The sequence below is a fragment of the Acomys russatus genome, chromosome 1 (assembly GCF_903995435.1).
Source record: "Acomys russatus chromosome 1, mAcoRus1.1, whole genome shotgun sequence".
In the NCBI taxonomy this organism is placed as follows: Eukaryota; Metazoa; Chordata; class Mammalia; order Rodentia; family Muridae; genus Acomys; species Acomys russatus.
Window position 1 is genome coordinate 99,888,341 of NC_067137.1, and position 22,663 is coordinate 99,911,003.

Here is a 22,663-nt window from a genome sequence, read left to right on the forward strand (position 1 = left end):
ATATGATGTTTTTGAAGAGTCTAAAGCAAAGGTTTGAACTTGATGTGCCGATAACGAGAAGATGAGAAGATGGGTGTACCTTCATGATGGGTAGAATTGGGTAAACCTTATCTAACATTCCTAAGCCCCAAAAGCTCCATGTAGACAGAACCAAGGCCTGTTACTTTAGGGAATGTTGGACTTGTTGGTTAAAATCAGACTGAAACTTATCCCGTAAAAACCTTCTTGGCTAAAGATTCTTCATATAATAGCTGTAGTAGGGAAGAAGTCCCAATAATAACAGAGGAAATTGACCACCACTCTGTGTATTGGGACGTGGGGTCAAACTTACTTTGATTTATGGCATAGCAACAGTATGCAATTTGACACTTACATTGTAAACTACAATTTAAACCCCTTATAATCTTTTGTATGTTTGCATAACTCGAACAGGAGAACAGTCCCCAGAATAACCATGTTTATCTCTTCCTTTTTTTTTTTTCTTCTCTTTTTATAATTTGTCAGGATTCCTATAGAGTTCTAGAATAGCTAAATGCTATTTAGCTTTAAACTTAAAAAAAAAAAACTTTAAAGAAAACTCTTAAAGAGTCATCTTTTCTTACAGAACCAACATTACATGTGAGAACTACTTTAACCTGAGCGCCAGTTTTCAAAGAAATTTTATCAAAAAGCACATGGTATTTGAGTATGAGGTTTCCTTCACCTATATGATACTGTCAGCTGTAACTTTCAAAGCAAAACTTTTTCCTCCTGTGCTCTCTTTTTCCACTATGTGGAAAGAGTTGAAGGCATTGCCTAGATAACATGGATCTATCTTTATAAAATTGTTGGTCCCTCCTGTTATTTCCAAGTAGGTATTGGGTTGTCCCAAGGCTATCAGTGTTTTCTCTTATTCTTTACTTCATCTTCCTGAGACTTCAACCCTCCTCTTCCATTCAAAACCTCCTTAAACTATTTTTTCTCACCTTACCCAATTATTTTCTTAGTTTTAAACTAAAACAAAAATTGTTTAGTGTCCAATAGATACTATATCAATAAATATGCTCTTGATTTGAGGTCTTTATCTATAATCTAGGTCTGTCTTCTTGATCTCAAAAGGAAATAATCTTTTCTTCTACATATGTCACCCCTACCATGGGAATGTTGAAGGTCAGGGGGTTCTGAAACACTGAGCTTATTGGTAAACTTTCACCTTGCAAGCTTCTCTTACCCTTCTACCTCCCATTGGCTGTTGCCCCTCTTTGTGCGCAAGACTCTTCCTCCTGTCTCTCCACCAGGCTCAGATGCCCACAGTAGCAGGGAGGCTCTGCTGTGATATTGTGTTAAGGTGACAAACTAAAACCAGTAGAATATATAAGAAACTCAAGGAAAAGATGTATTTCACTGAGCTAATATTCCTAAGAGTAAACTACTAGTGTTGGGGTCTCCTGGATATCAGGTGTAGCCTTTTGAAGAGCTCTTGTGTTAGCCAGGCAGGTCATTCTTCTAATTCACTCTTCTGTGGATTATATGCCCAATAAACAAAGAGCCAATTGCAAAGCATTTGAAACTCATTAAAAACAACCTGAGTAAGTGAAGGCAGGCCATAGTCATGGTGTGAGAGGCTGCATGCCATAATAATGTATTCTTTCCAAATTAATGTACATATTCAGTGCAGTGTATCCCATGTAGCAACAGGTCTATGGAGTTAAGTGGGGAGTGGGCAGCCATGCATGCATAAGTAAAGCCTTCTCACACATTTTAGTATCAATACAGCACACAATTATAATACCCAAAATGTCCTTAAAGAAAAGGAATTGTTAGTGGGTATTAAAGAAAGTCATGTCAAAAAGTACTCTGTCAGATTTGAAAAACATTTCAAGGCATAAGGGTACTAAACCATATACATTAAAGTGCATGGTTTGTTAGGTCATGCTGTATGTATACATTTATGAAGCCATCACTGTCAAAGTCTTTCTTGGGGCTGGAGAGAAGGCCCAGTGGGTGAACATTGGCTCTCCCTGCAGAGGACCATGGGGTAGCTCACCATCTCCTATAACTCCAATGCCAGCGAAGCTAGCACCTTTCTCTAGCCATTGAGTGCATCCACACTTATATGAGCATACTAACACAGAGACAACAAACATACATTACACATAAATAAAAAATAAAAATAATCCAACAGGGACATATGCTCAACCATGTTCATAGCAGCCTTATTCAGAATAGCCAGAACATGGAAACAGCCTAAATGTCCCTCAGTAGAAGAATGGATAAAGAAACTGTGGTACATATACACTATGGAATACTACTCAGCTATTAAAAACAAGGAATTTCTGAAATTTGTGGACAAATGGATTGAACTAGAAATGATCATAATGAGTGAGCTAACCCAGAAGCAGAGAGACTTGAATAATATATACTCACTTATATCTGGACACTAGGCCAAGGGTTATTATGTCTCATGAAAGTCTTCACTTACCAGGAAAATGGGATAGTGGTGAAGACATTCTAAGGTGGGAGAAATATAGGAGATAAGGAAATAGATGGATCCAGAGGGTCCTAGAAACCTACAAGAAGAACACTATGATGGGCAGATCTGGGTCAAGGAGTTCTGCTCAATTTATGGCACCAACCAAGGACAATATGTGCAGTCATCATCAAACCCCTACCTAGACCTAGCCAAGGGACAGAATATTCTCCACAGTTAAGTGGAGACTGGGGACAGACTTTCACATAAACTCTGGTGCCCCTTTTTTTTTTGGCCATGTCCCCTTGATGGTGAGGCCCGATGGCACTTGGAGGAAGGATAGCAGACTACCAAGAAGAAACGTGATACCCTAGCATCATATTCAAGGGGAGGAGGTCCCCATCAGTCACAGTCATAGGGAAGGGGAATGGGGTGAAAGCAGGAGGGGAGGGTGGAATGGGAGGATGCACGGGATGGGATAGCAATTGAGATGTAATATGAATGATTTTATTTTTCAATAAAAAACATTAGAAAATAAAAATAAAATCTGAAAATAAGAAAAAAGTCTCTTTATTCACAAGAGATTGGGTAATTATAGATTAATTTTATTTTTTTCTAGATTTAAATTTCTTGAAATTACATATAGAGCCATCTTTTGTCTAGTTTTATTTTTTAATTTCACTTGGTGATTTTTAAAATGTCTCCCCAATATAGCAGTTGCCTGTCTTTTCTTGCCAGCAGTCGTCTTTTCTTGCCAGTAGTGTTCACAAGTAAGATATGAAGTGGAAGAAAGAATTTATTTTGGCTTATGGTTTTAGACATAGAGTTCATAGAGTTCATAATGGCAGGAGAGGCTGGCAGCAGTCAGCTGGACCAGGATGCTAAAAGATCACATCATTAACAAAAATCATCAAGCAGAGAGAGCAAACTTGAAGCAGGGAAGGCTATAAACTCTTAACTCTCTCTCTCTCTCTCTCTCTCTCTCTCTCTCTCTCTCTCTCTCTCTCTCTCTCTCAGTAACTTACTTCCTCCAGCAAGGTTTCTAAAGAGTCCATAACCTCTCTCCAAAGAGTAGCACTAACCTGGGACCAAGTGCTCAATATGTGAGCCTGTGGTGGAGAGTTCTCCTTCGAACAGCCACAGCAATCTACTCCAGCAATGAACAAATGAGAGCAGTAATCTTTGTCTATTATTTCCAATATATTAGCATCACTATCTGAGTCTTCCATGTAATATCTCATTTCATCTTTAAACCCCAATGAGATTAATGTTATCAGTCATGCTTATTTCACGCATGGGGACAGCACAGTCAAGGGGTAAGCTCAGTGGCAAGATGGAGCAGAGCTGAGAAACAGACTCCAGAGGCCTATACTTGAGTGAGCACCCAGTTTCCTAAATAGACATCTCTAGAGTTTAGTTGATATAATGCAAATAAAATGCTTAGTAAGCAGTAGCACAAATATTTTTTATTGGCATTACTATTACTAGGACCAACCAGTAATTTTTCTATCATTTAACTGGAGTCAATCACTTGGTTAAATGTCTTTTAACCTTGATAATTAAATATGAGTTTGTATCACTTTGAAATACTTGATATTTAAAATAGCAGGCTACCAAGAAGAGACCTGATACCTTATGAGCATATACAGGGGGAAGAGTTCCCCCTCAGTTACAGTCATAGGGGAGGGGAGTAAGGGGAAATGGGAGGGAGGGAGGAATGGGAGGATACAAGCTTTACTTTCTTTAGCTTACTCTTTTTAGCTTTCATATGTTTTCTTTTTTTAATTTTGTAATTATATTTATGTACAGAAACTTAGCACTGTACATTCATCTCAGTTTAGTGACAAGTTCTCTACTCTTTGCCTTTACCAGCTTAGATATGTGAGCCACAGATTGAAGACCCTGGACGTTATCTCCCCAGTGGCAGTGGATCTCATTACATCTGCCATTGTAATTGCTCCTAATAGCCTCCAGAAGCTTAGCCAGAGCATCGCTGTCTTCTGAGTTAACCTGTGTGAAGGTAACAGTAGTGCAAATCCTCCTGTGGACCAGCTGCCCCAGCTTGGCCTTTCCCTTGATGATGCACTAGGGGGCCCCTTCTTCCGACACAGGGCAGGTAGGAAAACCACCAGCTCAATAGTGTCTATGTCATGGGCAATCACCACCAGCTGAGCCTTCTTGTTCTCGACCAAGGTGCTGACTGTATTGACCCCTGCTCAAAGAACAGGTGGTCTCTTAGTTAGGACATCCCCTTTCCCACCAGCTTTCTTCTCACCATGGGCCAGTATTCTCTGCTCCTTCTCCTGCTTTGTCTCTGGCCTGTACTTCTGAGCAAGCCTAAGCAACTGGGTGGCTGTTTGCTGGTCCAGGGCCTGGGTGAACTGGATAATGGAAGGAGGGACTTTGAGCTGCTTATAGAGGATGGCCCTTTGCCTCTGCAGCCTGATGTACTGGGGCCATTTAACGAAGCAAGTGAGATCTCTCCTGCCTGATGCTGAAGTTCTTGGGCCTCTTCTCAAACAAAGGATTGATCACCTTTTTGGCCTCCTGTTTCTTCACAACAGCGGTGTCTGGGGCCACCTTCTACCCCTTGGACTTCTTTCCCTTGGGCATCTCGCTGGGCTGGAGGCGAGAGTGCTCATATGTTTTCTTCCACACATACAATATGATAAATGTTCCCACTGTAACTTGACTTACAACGTGACTATGAAGTTGCCAAGGTACACACACACATGCACACACACACACACACACAAACACACACACACACACACACACATATACACACACACACACACACACACACACACACACACGCACATGCACATGCACATGCATACAGTATTCTGAAGTCCTGTATAGCAAATCTAGTGAGCTTATCCTGAATACAATCAACTCTGTGGTAATTCATGGTGCACACCTTTTCTCTTCACACGTCCTGTAATAACCAGAAGCTGTAAGCTCTCATTTTAAACTAAGTTGGGACCACCTTGCCACATGTCTTTGCATGCCGTATGACAAAAAGCAGGCTTGCTAGTTGCATCTTGCACCACTCCCATCCCAGTTCAGGATTAGTGTGTTGACCTTGTGTAATTTGATGACACAAATTCCTGTCTGCAGTCTTATTCTGAATTGTATTACCAGTCATATGACTGTAAGAAAATACTTCAGGCTGTCAGCACTAGGCAGCTGGGAGAGGAAACTATCCTTAGCTTTTGTAGCAGAACAGAACTGGAAACACTATGTAGCCTTGTGGGAAAATTGACAGCATTTGGCTGTTTTGTTAGCTGGAAACCATCAGGTATTTCTCAAATGCCTACATTCCAAATAGAGGGCAGCCCCTTCTTATATAGAAGAAAGAATTGCAAAGGACATTAGTCAAAATACAATCCTTCATTACATTGTGTGTATTTCCCTGGCTCTCAATACTTAGGATCTAGGCTATCACTTGCTCACCCCTCCCTTAGTAGCACCCACTGTGGTAAACATAGACACAATCCTCAGACCATCCCTCCATACTGTGTGAGCAACTGCTTCTAATAAAGCATTTCCCTATTCATCATGAGAAATGGCCAACTCCACCTCTACTTTTCTTTCTTACTTTTCAGTCGAAATGAAGTTATCCTCCTACTTCAAAGAGAAACAGAAGCCTTGCCAACAATGTCTTAATAGCAATCCCACTGGATGTGCACTGACAGAGTATTCCCTTCCACATCGAGAACGGGCACTGTCTTGTTGTTGTTGTTATTAAAGAGGTTAACCCCTCCACCTGTGCTTTGGACCTCTAGAACATCTTAACTTTCCTGCTTCAGCATGTTTCATTGGCATCTTTTATTAAACATATTCAAGTGATCCTGTTCTGCATCTGCCAAAAGCCCTCCTATGTATGTTCAATCTAAACAATGATTGCCTGTCCTCATCCCCTAACAATGCCACCCAAAGGGCCTTCTGCTCCTGGAGATCATACTCCTGGTTCTCTTTCCATCACTCATTTCCTGATTCTCCTCTCACTTGCCCTCAGTAAAGAGGAGACGCGCTATCTTATTTGAGATCTAGAAAAGCCATTACACTCCGTGTCCTCCATATTTTGTTGTTGCTGTTGTTGTTCAGACTCTAACAGTAGATGCAGCCTAAAACACATTGTAATAAACTTAACCAAACAAGAAAAATACAATCAATATTGACTACAAAATATCATCAGGGACTTGGTAAAAGAGAAACACATTTCACATTCACAGGCTAGAAGATTTAATATTGCTAAGATTGGCTTAAGTTAATCTATAGATTCCTTCCATGTTCTACCAAAACACAGTTTGGCGTTTTCTGTAGCAATTGAGAAACTCAGACTAAAATCCATGCAGATACACAGCTTGATAACAAGGAGCTAGGATACACCATCCTACATTTGTAAGTTAGAAAAATTGTGCTTATTAGTTTAGAAACTTAACAAAGAGCTACAGTAACCAAGATGGAGTAGTATCAGCACAGTATACCACCTATCTGAGAGTAATAGGGAGTGAATAATAAATATATCTAAGAATAGAAATACAATATAACTAAAAACTTAGAAGCAAAATCTTACATGTGGTGACAACTGATTTTAAATTGATCAGCAGTAAGGTAGCTAGATTTGAGTAAGAGTAGTCGCCCTGACAAATGGTTTTTGGAACAGCTAGATGGCCACACGCAAATCAGTAGAAAAGAGTATAGTCACAGCACATATGAAAATTAATCCACAGTGTACCAGAGATTTAGGGTAATAGGGAGAAAATAGTAAATATATCTAAGTATGTTACAGGTAACCTAAAATAAGTCTTTATAAAACTATAATATTATTTTAAAGATCACAGGAATCTACTTAGTAACCTTGGGTAGACATTAACTGTCAATACATGTCAAACTATAATATATAACAAGTACATGTGATGAATTAGTCTTTATTGAAATTAAAGCTTTGTGCTTCAAAAGGAACCATCAATAAAGTTCAACAGCCCATAGAATGTGAACATATGTTTTCAAATCAAATATGTTCTTCTAGCTTGGTTTCTGGTGATGTCATAAAACACCATGACCAAAAACAACTTGGAGAGGAGATGGTATTGGAAGTAATCTTTATATTATAGTTGAGTTGTATGGGTACACTATTTCATATTAGAATAGAAGTATTTATAATGTTTGTGAAGAATAATCTTAAATTTGAATTTTATACCAATGCATCAAAATTAATAGAACAAACAAAATTCTATACCAGTGAATTAAAAATAACCTTGTGAGTAACAATTAAGGCATTAAGTTGAGGAGTAGATTCAATAATCTAGTTTTTGTATCATCATCCCTATATATTTCTATATTCCCTCTTCTTTCTGTAACATGGGATGGAGGCATCTGTGAGTACACATACCCAGAAAGATACACAGACCCATAACTAAAAATAAAAGAGTTTAAACACCATTTGAGACTTGAAATGGGTGGCTAAGTGAGTAGCATGCTTTCCATGCAAGCATGAAATGATGAGTTTGGATTTCCAGGACACAGTCACAGTCAATATGCTAGTGTACACCTGTCATCTCAGCACTCCTACAGAAAGATAGGAGGTAGAGACAGGGAAACACCTAAAATCTCATGGGCCAGATAACCTGGCAAACACATTAGACATTAATGAACAACAAGAGACCCTGTCTCAAGCAAAGTAGAAAACAAGAACCAAAATCTAAGGCTGTCTCCTGACCTACACACACATAGCATGGCACATGCATATGTATGCACACATGCACACACACACACACACACACACACAGAGAGAGAGAGAGAGAGAGAGAGAGAGAGAGAGAGAGAGAGAGAGAGAGAGATTAAACCAAATGCATGAATAAACTCATGTTGGCCATACATGGTGGCACAGAACTATAATTCCAGCAAGCAGCTCCAAAACAAAAATGTGAGGCAGTTTGAGGCAGCCTGGGCTACATAGGGAAACTTTGTCTTGGGGGAAAAAAAAACTCTTAACCCAACAAAACTTCATGTGATGAGACTGGGGACTCCCTTTCAGAGTCCATTACCTGCATCAAGAGAAAAGAGATTACTAGAGAAGCAGGTAGCAAAATTTCTTTTTGTCTTCTAGATGCTTCTTACACGTCTCACTCTTTTACTCCATCTTTCCTGTGATTACCTTGTTGGGGGTTTCTATCATAGTTCATTGATATTATTGAAATGACTGATGTACACATTTTCTATTCTACTCTACTCTCTCTGAGGCATATCATTTCATTCCTCTGATTAAACACTCACTCTGTTCATGTTGCTCTTGGGATAAAAGTCTTGAATGACCCATGGGTTATTTCATGTTCCTGGGACTCTTTGCAGGCTAGGGCCCTGGAGAGCTGCTTCTGTTTTGGGTGCTTCCTCCTCCCTAAGGTGCTGTGCCTGGATGTTTCCATAAGAACCACAAGTCTCAGATTAATCTTTTCTTCCCAGCTCCACTCCAACTACGAAGCGGTAGCATCGTGCACAGTTTCCTCAGCATCTTGTTCTTTCCATTTGGAGCACAGATTACTATTAAACATGTCAATTTCTAGGCTTGTGGATTAAATGAAGCTTTGTAAATTTTACATTTACGTACATGTGTGTTTGTCTATGTGTATATTTGTGTGTCTATGTGTGGGTATGTGCACCACCAGTGTGTAGAGCTCAAAGGAACCAAGAGAAGATTTTGGATTCCTATAACAGGAGTTACAGTCAGTTGTGAGCTGCCAAATGTGGGTGCTGGACACTGATCCTGGGTTCTCTGGAATAGCATTAAGTGCTCTTAACCATTGAGCCATCTCTCCAGTCTTTGAAAATGGCTTATAATAATATACAGTAAATGATTGAATAAAAAACACAAAATTCTGTTTCTGAAATTTCAAGAATCTATGTGTGAAGGCTTTCATGGGACTAGCCCTTACCAGGAAACTGGGACAGAGGGGAAGGCATCCTATTGGGACTCTAAATGAGAGACGCATGGGAGAATAGCAAAATAAAAGGATACAGAGGGTCCTAGAAATCTACAAGTAGAACAATATGATAGGCAGATTTGGGCCCAGGGGTCCCGCTCAAACTAAGGCACCAGCCAAGGACAATACAGGAGGTAAACTTTAAAACCCCTACCCAGATCTAGCCAATGGTCAGAATATTCTCCACAGTTGAGTGGAGAGTGTGATACGACTTTCTCACGTACTCTGGTGCCTCACATTTGACCATGTCCCCTGGAGGGGGAGACCTGGTGGCACTCAGAGGAAGGACAGCAAGTAGCCAAGAAGAGACTTGATACCCTATGAGAATATACAGGGGGATGTAATCCCCCTCAGGAACAGTCATAGGGGAGGGGAATAATGGGAAAATGGGGGCAGGGGGGGAGGAATGGGAGGATACAAGGGATGGGATAAACATTGAGATGTAACAAGAATAAATTAATAAAAAAAAAAAAAGAATCTATGTGTGTGTTCATCTTGTAGCTTAGGTTTGCAATATAAAGATTAAATGTGGCTTCATGTCTATCCTTAGAAAAGATTGATTTGTATAAAAAAACAACTCTTTCTACACCACTGTGGCATGCTAAAGTCCATGGCTACACATGGCATTACAATTATTTCTCTTTCTTCTTGACTTCTTTGTAATGTGTTTTAAGCCTGTGGGCTATAAATGGTCTTGTCTGTAAGCTGGCTCTCAACATAAAACAGTGTCCTCTACTCACAGACTTTTTTTTTCCAAAACTCTGAAAATACTTTACATTATTTTTCTCACTAGAAAAGCTCATCATTGTGCAGGTGTGATAGGCGTGGTTTCTGGTCAAAGATGAAGGTAACAAAGAAGAAAATTACAAGGTGACCTAGTGATTCTGACTATTCTGAGAACTGAATTCACTAAAGCAACAGTAAGTGGCAGTTCTGAAATAAAAGTTTTGAGTTTGTCTTCCAAACTACTTTCTAAGTTCCAGCCCCATATCATCGTATGGCTCAAGTACAAGCCCCAATGAATCATATGGTTCAAGTACCAGCCCCATAGCATCATATGACTCCTGTGCCAGCCCCATAGCATCCCATGGCTCAGGTGCCAGCCCCATAGCATCATATGTCTCTAGAAAAGACAACTTCCTTCTTTCCTTTCTTCCTTCATTGCTTCCTCCTTATTCTTTCATTTTCGTACTTTCTTGAAACACAACTTCATAGAATCCATACTGGCCATGAACTTACTATATTCCTGACTCCAGCCACCCCAAGTGCTAGAATCACAGGCATGTGCCATCATGCCCTGCTCTTTCTTCTTCCTATTAATTCTAATAGTAGTGAGTGCTTGGTTTGAAACAATAAAAGGAGGAGTGGTTGTGAAGACTGTTCGGTTTCTAAAGTGCTTGCTGCACAAACATGTGGACCTTAGGTTAGGTGTCTAACACCTAAACAAAGGACATGTATGGTAGCTTAGTCTCAGTACTGGGCAGGAAGAGATAAGAGGATTTCTGGAGTTCACTGGTAGACCAGCCTAGCTGAGCAGTGTGCTCCATGGTTCATTGAGAGATCCTGTCTGAAAAAAATAGACAGTGAATTATAAACACTCCTAGTGTCAACCTCTAGCATTCCCATGTATGCACTATATGTGCACCTATATATACATATGCATACACCCACACGAAATATAAAAAAACACTAAAATAATAAAACTACAAATAAGAACAGTGAAGGATAAAGCAATCCCAGAAATCAATTGTTTACTACTTCATTGTCTCTCTTAATTCAAGAAAAACTGCATGATTTCTACATGTCATGTCAGTTAACACTATTTGAAGACATCTTACCTCTCTTTGTTTCCCAGTACTTAGATTTCTCCCCTTGATAGAGACTTGGGAGGTAGAAATGTACTACCAGGCAAAAGACATGGACTTCAGTATGACAGCCACCATAGCTCAGTCTCTACCATGAGCTGTGTGATTTGGGAGTGACTCACTAAAACTTTCTGAGTTCTACTTCAGTATGTGTAAAAACAGCAAATAGATGATCACAGTACTTCTCAAATGACCCAAAGAATCTCTTAGTCTGTTGAAAAGCATGTAGGGTGCTTGGGACACAGCCAAGGCATCTTTATTAAATCTTAGCTCTCCATCCAGAAGAACACAAACTCTCTCTCTCTCTCTCTCTCTCTCTCTCTCTCTCTCTCTCTCTCTCTCTCTCTCTCTCTCTCTCTCTCTCTCTCTCTCTGTGTGTGTGTGTGTGTGTGTGTGTGTGTGTGTGTGTGTGTGTGTGTGTGCATGCGTGTGTGTTACTTATAACAAGAAGGTAGGCAAAGAGAATGCACAGGGTATGAGCCACTGGGCTTGGCACCAAGTTTTTTCCAAGATTAAGAGAGGGAAGACAGGCTTTTTTTCCCAGGCCAAGCTTGCAAATTCCCAAGTGTATCACAAATTTTAAAGCATTCCATGTTAACACACCATTCAGACCAAAGATTGTTAGGTTCTCAAGCAAAGTTATAGACTTACCCCAGAAGAAGGTGTATGCAGAGCAAGTAGGGCTGTGTAATCTTAAATTATAGTGAGTTAAATGGGAGCCTTTGAGACATGATTATGTCCATCCATAGTATCTGCAGGCCCTCTTGCCAGCTTACATACTGCCGCCACAATCAGAGTGAAGGAATCATGGATCCTTCCATACAGCCTTGCCAACTCCCTTTTGGAGGAGGAAGCTGATTATTCAGCTTGGAAATGCACCCAGATTCCTTGCTTCTCTTTCTGCCTGCTTTCCTCCCCTACTTCTGATCGCTCTGCTTATAGAAGCTCTGCCAAGGGATAGAAAGGAACACGTTCAGGAAGTATTGAGTCAGTGTTCCATTGTTTTCTGGAAGCACAGATAAAAGTAATTTGGAAGACTATATTCCAAGACCAGACTTCACTCCCGATTATGCAAATGACATATCAATCAAAGCCCCAGTAAGATTATCTTGCTTTCTACACCAACCCTTGATTCTTTCAAAGTAGACAGTCAAGGTCTAACCATCTCCTTTTCCGCTCATTACCATGAACAAATTAAATCTGGATGAAACAAAACTCTCCAAAGGTTTTATGTTTATTCTCTGTTCCACACATTAGATCCAAAATTGTTTAGAAGGAAATAACAAAGTGAATTCAATCTTTGAACTGATGAGAGCATGTTGAACAACTCAGGCTGCTTCCATTGTATGACAAGTCAACAGTAGATGTAGTGAAGTTTTCTCCCTTGAGACTAGATTGTGTGGAAAGGATAGATGTAAAAAAAAAATTTAGGAACACTATTTTCTAGCCACTAAACCACTGTGCAATATTTATTTTACTGTGGAGGGTTTTTTTTTTCCCTCTGTTAGCCCCAGCTTGAGGTCATTTTTTTGCCCTAAAGCACATCACAGGATGCCCTCAAGCATATCTTGGGAATCAGAAGTGAATCTTTAAATCGCCTAATTTCACATCTCAGCAGCTATGGTTTGGTCAATATCAGTTGAGAGAACACACTGAGGCAGAGGTTAAAAACACAAAGACAAAACTCTGGAGTGAATGGAATAAATGACTTCTAGTGGAAAACTGTGTAATTTTGTTGACTTTGTCTTTCATAACACTTCTTTCAAAAAAAAAAAAAAAAAAAAAAAAAAAAAGAGGAGTCCCTTAACATCCACAGGCCAACACCCTCTTCCACAAAGTATTTTAAAAATAATTAGTTACTGGCATTATTACATGTGAGTTGTCAAACAGAAGAGCTATGCCTCTGGAGTCTGCTTCTAGGTAATTTATCACTTCAGGTCTTTATTTGTTCAATTTGAAGATTATTGCTTTTCATATTGCCTGTGAGCCCTTGGAATCCAAAAATGAGATCTGGGCATCAAGATTGAAGCAAGCTACCTTTTCAAAATACCTGTAAAAGGCTCGAGCATGCAGATCCAACTGGAGATATAATATATTTTTATTTTATTTTGAAAAATTGTAGAAGAATGTACATGGCCACTGGAGAATGGCAGAAATTGTTTTGTGATCTTCATCAAGTAAATTAGGTCTGGACTTTTGTTCTGCAAAAAGAAAAAAGGATTTAGAAATACTATCACTCTATCAACTTTTTGTGAAGTATAAAGAAAGTCTCATATGTAAACTGTCCAGAATATTGCCTGTCAAAAAAGACAGAGTTGGGTTTTAATTCTCTTTATGAGCAAACTTGAAAAGTTAGTTAAATATATCTATATTACAAGCATGATAACTCTATATGAAAACAAAATATTCTGGAAAGTGTCCATAGCAAAAGGTTTGTTCTGACTGGTTGGTCTGCCTTTGGGTTTGGGTCTGAGGTCTTGCTGTGACACAAGACTCATTAGCAAGGCACTGACGGCTTCATTCTGAATTGTACCAGCAAGGCTGCATCTTCATTATTTGTTCCATTTCCACATTGTGATAATGCCACACCTACTGTCATGCTGGGCTCAGGCTCAGTCTTGCTAATTCTGGACAGAGAAATATGAATCAAACTGAGATGAGAGGACACTTGGTAAAATATTACCATAGTGGGCAGGGCTCGCAGCCAGGCAGGTACAATGATTCTTGTACAAGCCTGATGATTTAAGCTCAGATCCCTACCCCTCCATGGCCCCGTCCATGGAAAAAGCCAATTGAGGTTGTGTGTGTCTGCAACCTCAAGTGCTGGGACTTGAGAGAAATGGATCCTGGGAATTCCCTGGCTAGCGAAGTGCCAAAACTGCAAGTGCCGGATTCAGTGAAGAGACTATGTCTCAAAGTTTAAGGTAGAAAAGAAATTGAGGAAGGCATGTGCAGCTCAGAGATTGACCTCCACACACACCATACATACATACATACATACATACATACACCATACATACATATATGTGTACATACATCATACAAACACACATACATACATATACCATGATACATATATGTACCATATAAATATATATGCATACATACATCATAGCAGAGAGATGACCATATACTAGAGCTTCTCCCTTACTTTTGGCTTTAGTCACTTGGGTGCATGATGGGCAGAGATAAAGCAGTTATTTTTTTGTACAAGTATGTGAATGAAATAAAAAAAATGCTCAAATGGCAGAGGGTAATTTCTAATGAAATCATTGGGCTCATGAAACAACCAGTCCTGGACTACATAGTGATACTGGTCTTCTTAGATACAAAATCAGAAACAGATTGGGGGCCGGGGTGGGGCTGTGACAATGACTCAGTGGTTATGAGCACTTAATGCTCCCACAGAGGAGCTGAGTTCAGTTCCCAGCACCCACATGGGACTTACAACTTTTCACAGTACAAACCCCAGGGAACCCAGCACTCTCTGTTGACCTCCTCAGGCACCAGGCACGTATGTGGTATGCAGACCTTGAATGAATCAATGTGCCATAGCCCTTTCTATTGGTCAAAGCTATTCAGTTCCCCCTACAACACCTCAAATACACTTAATCTTTCCAAGAGACACCACCAATAAAGATGGGAATATGTAGAAAAGAGCTGAACCTCACCACAGTCTGAAGTCAATCACAACTCAGGCTATTGTGCAGACTAAACCCAACTAAATCAAGATCAGCAGAGTGAAAATAAGTGTATGTTCTTATAAGACACTGAGTTTAGGGTGCTTTGTGAACAATTTGTATGGGACAGGAGTTGCCTAGCACACTTTCCATGTTGGTTTCTACATCTTCAACATGAATGTAACACTTTCTTAACTTTGTTCAACCAATCTTCGATCAGTGGCACGAATCTTTTTTAACTGCCCATATTCTCATCTCACCTTCAATGATAGCAGAGACTACAGACTTCACTTTGTACATTAGTTGTATTTCTCTATGTGTCTTTCCACTCATCTTTGAAGACTATTTATGTGCTAGAATCAATGATGAAAAATAGAATTAATCCTCTATGAGGTTTTAGCCTAATAGGAACAAACATGAACAGTCAAGACAGGACATGAGTTCCTTAACTTCCAAAGTAGTCTTAATTTCTTAATTAAATTTTAAGTTGTCATGTAGAGAAAGATTTATTTTATTACTTCTGGATTCCACTGTAGCATCAAGGACAGTGATTTGTCTAGAGTAAGTGTTCAATGAGCAACTAAGGTATTTTAATGTTCAGTGACCAGTACATCACAATGCCATATTGCTGCATCTAGCAACTGAAAATTTGGTCAGCTGTTCCCAATAAAATATGTCCACACTGTGCAAGCATTGTGCAAGGACCCATGTGGTAATAGCATTCAAGAAACATAGTCAGTCATATAATTAATTATATTCACACTTATTGTATTTACTAAGCTACACAGAGGAATATGTGACCAAAGAAGGGTGACCAATTTTATTTGAGGAAGCAACTTTATAATTTTATAAGTAGAATTGTTACTTTAAAACCATGCAAAAATTTTTAAGAAACAAAATGGAAACCTACTCTAAGTCATAAGATGATTGTACACCAAAGTACAGAGGCATGAAGAGAATCATATGGCTTTGGAAATTAGCACTGTGTTTCTCATAGGTAGACATCAGTTTCGGTGTCAGTTAAGTGGTGAAAGATGAAGCTACAGCTGAAGTGAACTGAGAATAGCCTTGCATATCCAAGGAATAAACTGAAGTTATCAAGCTCAACAAACAAACAAAAACAAATGAGTGGTTCTCAGCATCAGAGAATTCTGGGCATGTTTTGGGGTTACTGCCTCATGACAATGTAGTGACTAGAGTAGGAAAAGATAATTCAGTGATTCAGTTATAGAAACACCTGTTAGAAAAGTTATACTGGATCAATGTCCTAAACTATTAATGCCAAACTAGAAATGGGAGGTTGACTAGATAGACATTTTCACAATAGAAATGATAGGAATGCAGAAGAGAGGGTGAGTTGGAGAGAGTATTATGTCTAAGTCAGAGACTACATGAAGTGCCCTCTATAAAGGCAGATCCCACTTGTTTCACCTATTACTCTGCACTTTCATGTAAAACACACTAAACTTCTGAACCATGGCCTGCCTTCTAAAAATGAGGGGGGCTGGGGGAAAGGACCTACTTCATGCAACTGTTTTGAGTTTAAATAAGAGTAAGTTGCAGCAGGTTGCCAAGAAGAGACTTGATACCCTATGAGCAGATACAGGTGGAGGTAATCCCCCTCAGGAACAGTCACAGGGGAGGGGAATAATGGGAAAATGGGGGGGGGGGGAGAAGAATGGGAGGATACAAGGGATGGAATAAACATTGAGATGTAACAAGAATAAATTAATAAAAAAAATTTTTTTAAAGCGTAAGTTGCACAAAATCATCTAACTTACTGCCTAACCCATCAAAATTGCTCAATCAGCAGTTGATGGATGAGGCAAATGGAGAGAAGTAGAATGAAATGAAAGGATGTTTATATGTAGCTGATTATGTTACCTATTATGGTTTAAAGATGAAATGTCAACCTCATGCTATGACACTTGGTCACCAAAGATGGTGGAATCTTTCAGAGATGGTGACTAGCTGGCAGATATGGGACCAGAAGGTAGAAACTGAGAGCAAAAGGCTGGCTCTACTTCTGGTTGGAGCCATCTACTTCCTGATCTATTGAGATGTAGCTTGTTGAAAGCTCCTGGAACCATGAACAAATCTCTAGATTCTGTGTTTTCCTGACACCATGGATTGTAGCCGCTTAAAGCATGAGTCAAAAATAAGTCTTCTAGTCAAAATGAGTTTTCTTCTATGGTTGCTTTCGTCAGGTATTCAATCAGTCATAAGAGGAGTAACAGAATAAGGTTATAAGAAGTGATGTAATTAGCCAGACATGGTTATATTTTCAAATTCAGCACCACAATCATGTTTGGCCTGATGTAGCCTAGAACAAGGGGGCAAGCTATATCCTGAGCTGTCAGCAGAACCTGCCTTTGACCATATGGTGCTTATTTGGCAGGCAAGAAGAATGCAAAAGTTACAGGCACATGGAGCCTTGTGCCAAGGCTTCAGAAAATTGCTGAAGGCCAAAACATGTGTAGTGTTATTGGTTTCTCTGAAGAAAAGTCCCAAGAGGCCTATGTGTGAAGCTGTGAATATTAAGACTAACTTGCAATGGAGATCCCAAGATGTTTGAAAATGCCAGGATGTGGAACATCTGCCAAACATATCTGTGGGCAATGAGCAAAGATGGCTTAAGAGAGCCCATGTGTGCTATAGATGGTGGGGCTATAGGGGTGAGACCACACAAGCTCATCAGAGCCCAGACGATGTTACCACAAGTCCCAGATGTCATATGTGGAACTACAAGGTTTGGCTTTGCCCTGCTAGTTTTCCTTCTCGCTTTGGTCTGATCATGTCTTCTTAAGCTTATTTTGGAACCAGAAGGGTTTATTCACACCCCTGTATATTGGAAGCATGTAACTTTTTTTCCATTATTAAGGGGGCTCATAATTAAGATACTGTAGTGATTTTAAAAAGACTCTGGGTTTTGAAGGGTTGAGACAATTAAGACTACTGGAACTTTTGAAGTTGTGCTGAATACATTTTATATTATGGGATACTCATGGCCCTTAGTTCTGTGTTTCCCTATCTGTTTAGATGTCCAAGCAATATTGGAAGCAACTATCACCATTGACAGAACCAAGCCATCAGGCATACAGACTGTGTCTTAAATCAACTGAACTGTTTCCCATTTAAAGAAAGCACATAACTCATTTTAATAAATAGCACATAGATACAAAATAGATAGCATTTTTAAGTTTCCATTATTTGGAAAGCTAGTTCACTTAGAATAGTTCTGTCTCTGATTTTCTTGTACTGTATTAAAATTAGATACTACCTGTATATTACCTCATGAACATTGAAGCAGGAAATGCAATGAAATTCTTATGTAAAGAATGAGAGAACTGCATTTTGTTTTGCCACCAAGAAGAATTTTTCAGAAAACATTAGAATAATGCTTTTAAAAATATTTTTCTCCCAGAAAATCTAGAGAGAGTGTTAAGCCCTACCTCATTCCCTGCGCATCCCATCCCTGGCCCATAGCTCAGCCTGCATCCCTGGAGGCCGGCTGCTACCAATGACAGGAAGGTAAGACCATACGCCCAAGACCTCTGCTGGCTGGGTACCCCTGGCCACACCCAGCAGCAGTGATATATGTCCTGTCCCCTATGTGTTCCACCTCCAAGACCACAACCCTATCGGTATTCCAGAGGCCTGCAGCCATGAGGGACCACCAGAAAAGACTTGCCCCTCCCTCAAGTGGCCCCCCTAAAATATTTCCAACAGTGGTAAACCACCTTTGCTCTGGACTCCTTTTTCTGGCCTGCATTACCAGAGGTCTGCTAATATAAGAGACAAACAGAGGGCTAAAGGCCAGCATAAGAACAGAATCAAGAATATCCAGGGCAGTATGGAACCACCAGAACCAAGCTATTATCTAAAGAAAGACCAGGAGATCTTAACACAGCTGTAGCACAAGAAAATTATCTTAAATACAGTCTTATGAAGATGATGGAAGCATTTAAAGAAGAAATGAATAAATCCCTTAAAGAAACATGGAAAAATACAATCAAACAGGTGAAGGAAAGGAATAATATGATTTAAGACCTGAAAATGGAAATAGAAGCAATAAAGAAAACACAAACTGAGAGAATTTTGGACATGTAAAATCTAAGCAAGAGAACAGAAACTACAGATATAGGCACCATCAACAGAATACAAGAGCTAAAAGAGAAAATCTCAGGTGTAGAGGATATGATAGTAAAATCTGATGCATTGGTCAAAGAAATTGTCAAATCTAAAAAGTTTCTAAAACAAAACATCCTGGAAATTTGGGACACTCTGAAAATAACAAACATAAGAATAGAAGAAAATTCCCAGCTCAAAGGCACAGAAAATATTTTCAACCAAATCATAGAAGAAAATTTCCCTAATCTAAAGAAGGAGTTGCCTATATATATACAAAAAGCTTACAGAACACCAGATGGATTGGACCAAAAAAGAAAATCCTATCACCACTTAATAATCAAAACACTAAATGTACAGAACAAAGAAAAATATTAAAAGCCACAAGGGGGAAAAGGCCAAGTAACATATAAAAGTAGACCTATTAGAATTACACCGTACTTCTCAACAGAAACTTTAAAAACCAGAATGGCCTGGGCAGATGTCTTTTAGTCTGTAAGAGACCACAGATGCCAGCCCAGAATACTACATCTATCAAAACTGTCAATCAACAAGATAGAGAAAACAAGATATTCCATGACAAAACCAAATTTAGACAATATTGTTCAAGAAATCCAGCCCTCTAGAGGATACTAGAGGGAAAACTCAAATACAAGATTAACTGCACACAAGAAAACAAGAAAATAAATAATTTCAGACCAGCAAAACCAAAAGAAGGGAAACACACACATAACACACAGCTACAAAGAACATCAGAATAACAGGAATCAACAATCATTGGTCATTCAATGTCAATGGACTCAATTCCCCAATAGAAAGAAACAGGCTGAGAGAATGGATGCATCATTCTGCTGCACACATAAAACACCCCTCAGCAAGAAATAAAAAATATATTACCTCAGAGTAAAGAGTTGGAAAAAGAATTTCCAAGCAAATGGACCCAAGAAATAAGCTGGAGTAGCCATTCTAATATGTTAGCCTCATGTGGTGCCACATGCCTTTAATCCCAGCACTCAGGAGGCAGAGGTAGGTAGATATCTGTGAGTTCAAGGCCAGCCTGATCTACAAAGTGAGTCTAGGACAGCAAGAGCTATTACACAGAAAAACCCTGTCACACATAAACACACATACACAAATATATATTAAAAATTAATCAAAAGAGATGGTGATGGACACTTCATACTTATCAAAGCAAAAATCCATCAACATGACATATTAATTTTATGCCCCAAATATGAGGGCATCCATATTTGTATAAGAAATATTACTAAAGCTTAAATCACACATCAAACCACATACATTAATAGTAGGAAAATTCAACACCATACTCATCAATGGACAGGTCATCAAGGCAGTGCCTAAACACAGAAATATAAAACTAACAGGCATTATGAATCACATGAACTTTACATATATCTATAACCCATTTTACCTAAACATAAGAGAATATACCTTTTTCTCAGTACCTCGTGCAAACCCATATACTTGAACACAAAACAAGTCTCAACAGATACAAGAAATTTGAAATAAACCCCGATATTCTATCAGACCAAGAAGGAATTAAACCTAGGCTTCAACCACAACAAAAAACAGAGCGCCTTCAAGCTCATGGAAACTGAACAACTCTCTATTCCATGACCAATTAAGGAATAAAGAAAGAAATTAAAGACTTTGTAGAATTCAATTAAAATAAAGGCACAACATACCCAAACTTATGGAACACAATGAAAGCAGTGTTAAGAGGAAAGTTCATAGCACTAAATGCCTTCATAAATAAATTGGAGAGCTCTCATACTAGCCAATTAAAATCACACCTGAAAGCTCTAGAAAAAAAGAAGCAAACACATCCAAAAGGAGTAGATGGCAGGAAATTATCAAAAGGCTGAAATCAATGAATTAGAAAGAAAGAAAATAATATAAGGAATCAACAAAACCAAGAGATGATTCTTTGAGAAAATCAACCTGATAGACAAACTCTTAGCCAAATTGACTAAAAGGCATAAAGACCATATACAAATGAACAAAATTAGAAATAAAAAAGGTGGACATAACAAGAGACACTGAGGAAATCCAATAAATCATTAGGTCTTACTTCAAAAACCTGTACTCCACAAAATTGGGGGAAAAATCTAAATAAAATGAACAGTTTTCTTGATAGATATAATTCGTCAAAGTTAAATCAAAATCAGGCAAACAATTTAAATAGAGCTATAATGCCAAAGGAAATAGAAGCAATTATTAAAAGTCTCCCAACAACAACAACAACAACAACAACAAAAAGCCCAGGGCCACTTGGCTTTAGTGCAAAATTCTAACAGACTTTCAAAGAAGAGCTAATACCAATACTCTTAAAACTATTACACAAAATAGGAGCAGGAGGAGCATTGCCAAACTCATTCTATGAGGCCACAGTCACCCTGATACCAAAGCACACAAAGACTCAACAAAGAAAGAAATGTTCAGACAAATCTTCTTTATGATGCAAAAATATTCAGTAAAGTATTCACAAAATAACCCAAGAACACATCAAAATATCATCTGCCACGATAAAGTGGGTTTCATCTCAGGAATGCAAGGGTGGTTCATTAAATGGAAATCCATCAATGTAATCCACCATATAAACAAATTGAAGGAGATAAACCACATGATAATCTCATTAGATGCTGAAAAAGCCTTTGAAAAAATCCAACATCTTATCATGTTAAAAGTCTTGGAGAGATCAGGGATACAAGGGCCATACCTAAACACAATAAAGACAATAAACAGCAAGCCAATAGCCAACATCATATTAAATGAAAAGAAACTTAAAGCAATTCCCCTAAAATCAGGGATGAGACAAGGTTGCCCACCATCTCCATATCTACTCAATATAGCACTTAAGTTCCTAGCTAGAGCAGTAAGAAAACTAAAGGAGATCAAAATGGATACAAATTGGAAAGGAAGAAGTTGAAGTATCACTCTTCAGAGATGATAAGATAGTATACATAAGTGACTCACAAAATTCTACCAAGGAACTCCTACAGCTGGTAAACACCTTCAGCAAAGTGGCTGGATACAAATTAACTTTTTTGAAGGACAGCAAGTAGCCAAGAAGAGACTTGATACCCTATGAGAATATACAGGGGGACATAATCCCCCTCAGGAACAGTCATAGGGGAGGGGAATAATGGGAAAATGGGGGTGGGGGGGGAGGAATGGGAGGATACAAGGGATGGGATAAACATTGAGATGTAACAAGAATAAATTAATTTAAAAAAATAATAGTCTGCATTTCTACAAATGATAAGTGAGCTGAGAAAGAAATTAGGGAAACAACCCCATTCACAATACCAACAAATAATATAAAAATATCTTGCAGTAACTATAACCAAACAAGTGAAAGACCTGTATGACAAGAACTTCAAGTATTTGAAGAAAGAAATTGAATATTTAAGAAGGTGAAAAGATGTCCCTGCTCATAGATCAATAGGATTAACATAGTAAAAATGATCATCTAACTAAAACCAATCTAAAGATTCATTGCAATTCCCATAAAAATTCAATACAATTCTT

General features: G+C 38.8%; 1 pseudogene; it reads right to left on the minus strand.

Annotated features, from left to right (window-relative positions):
* Positions 1–4,276: 4,276 nt before the first annotated feature.
* On the minus strand, positions 4,277–5,062 carry LOC127191953 (60S ribosomal protein L7a-like; annotated as a pseudogene).
* Positions 5,063–22,663: the final 17,601 nt, after the last annotated feature.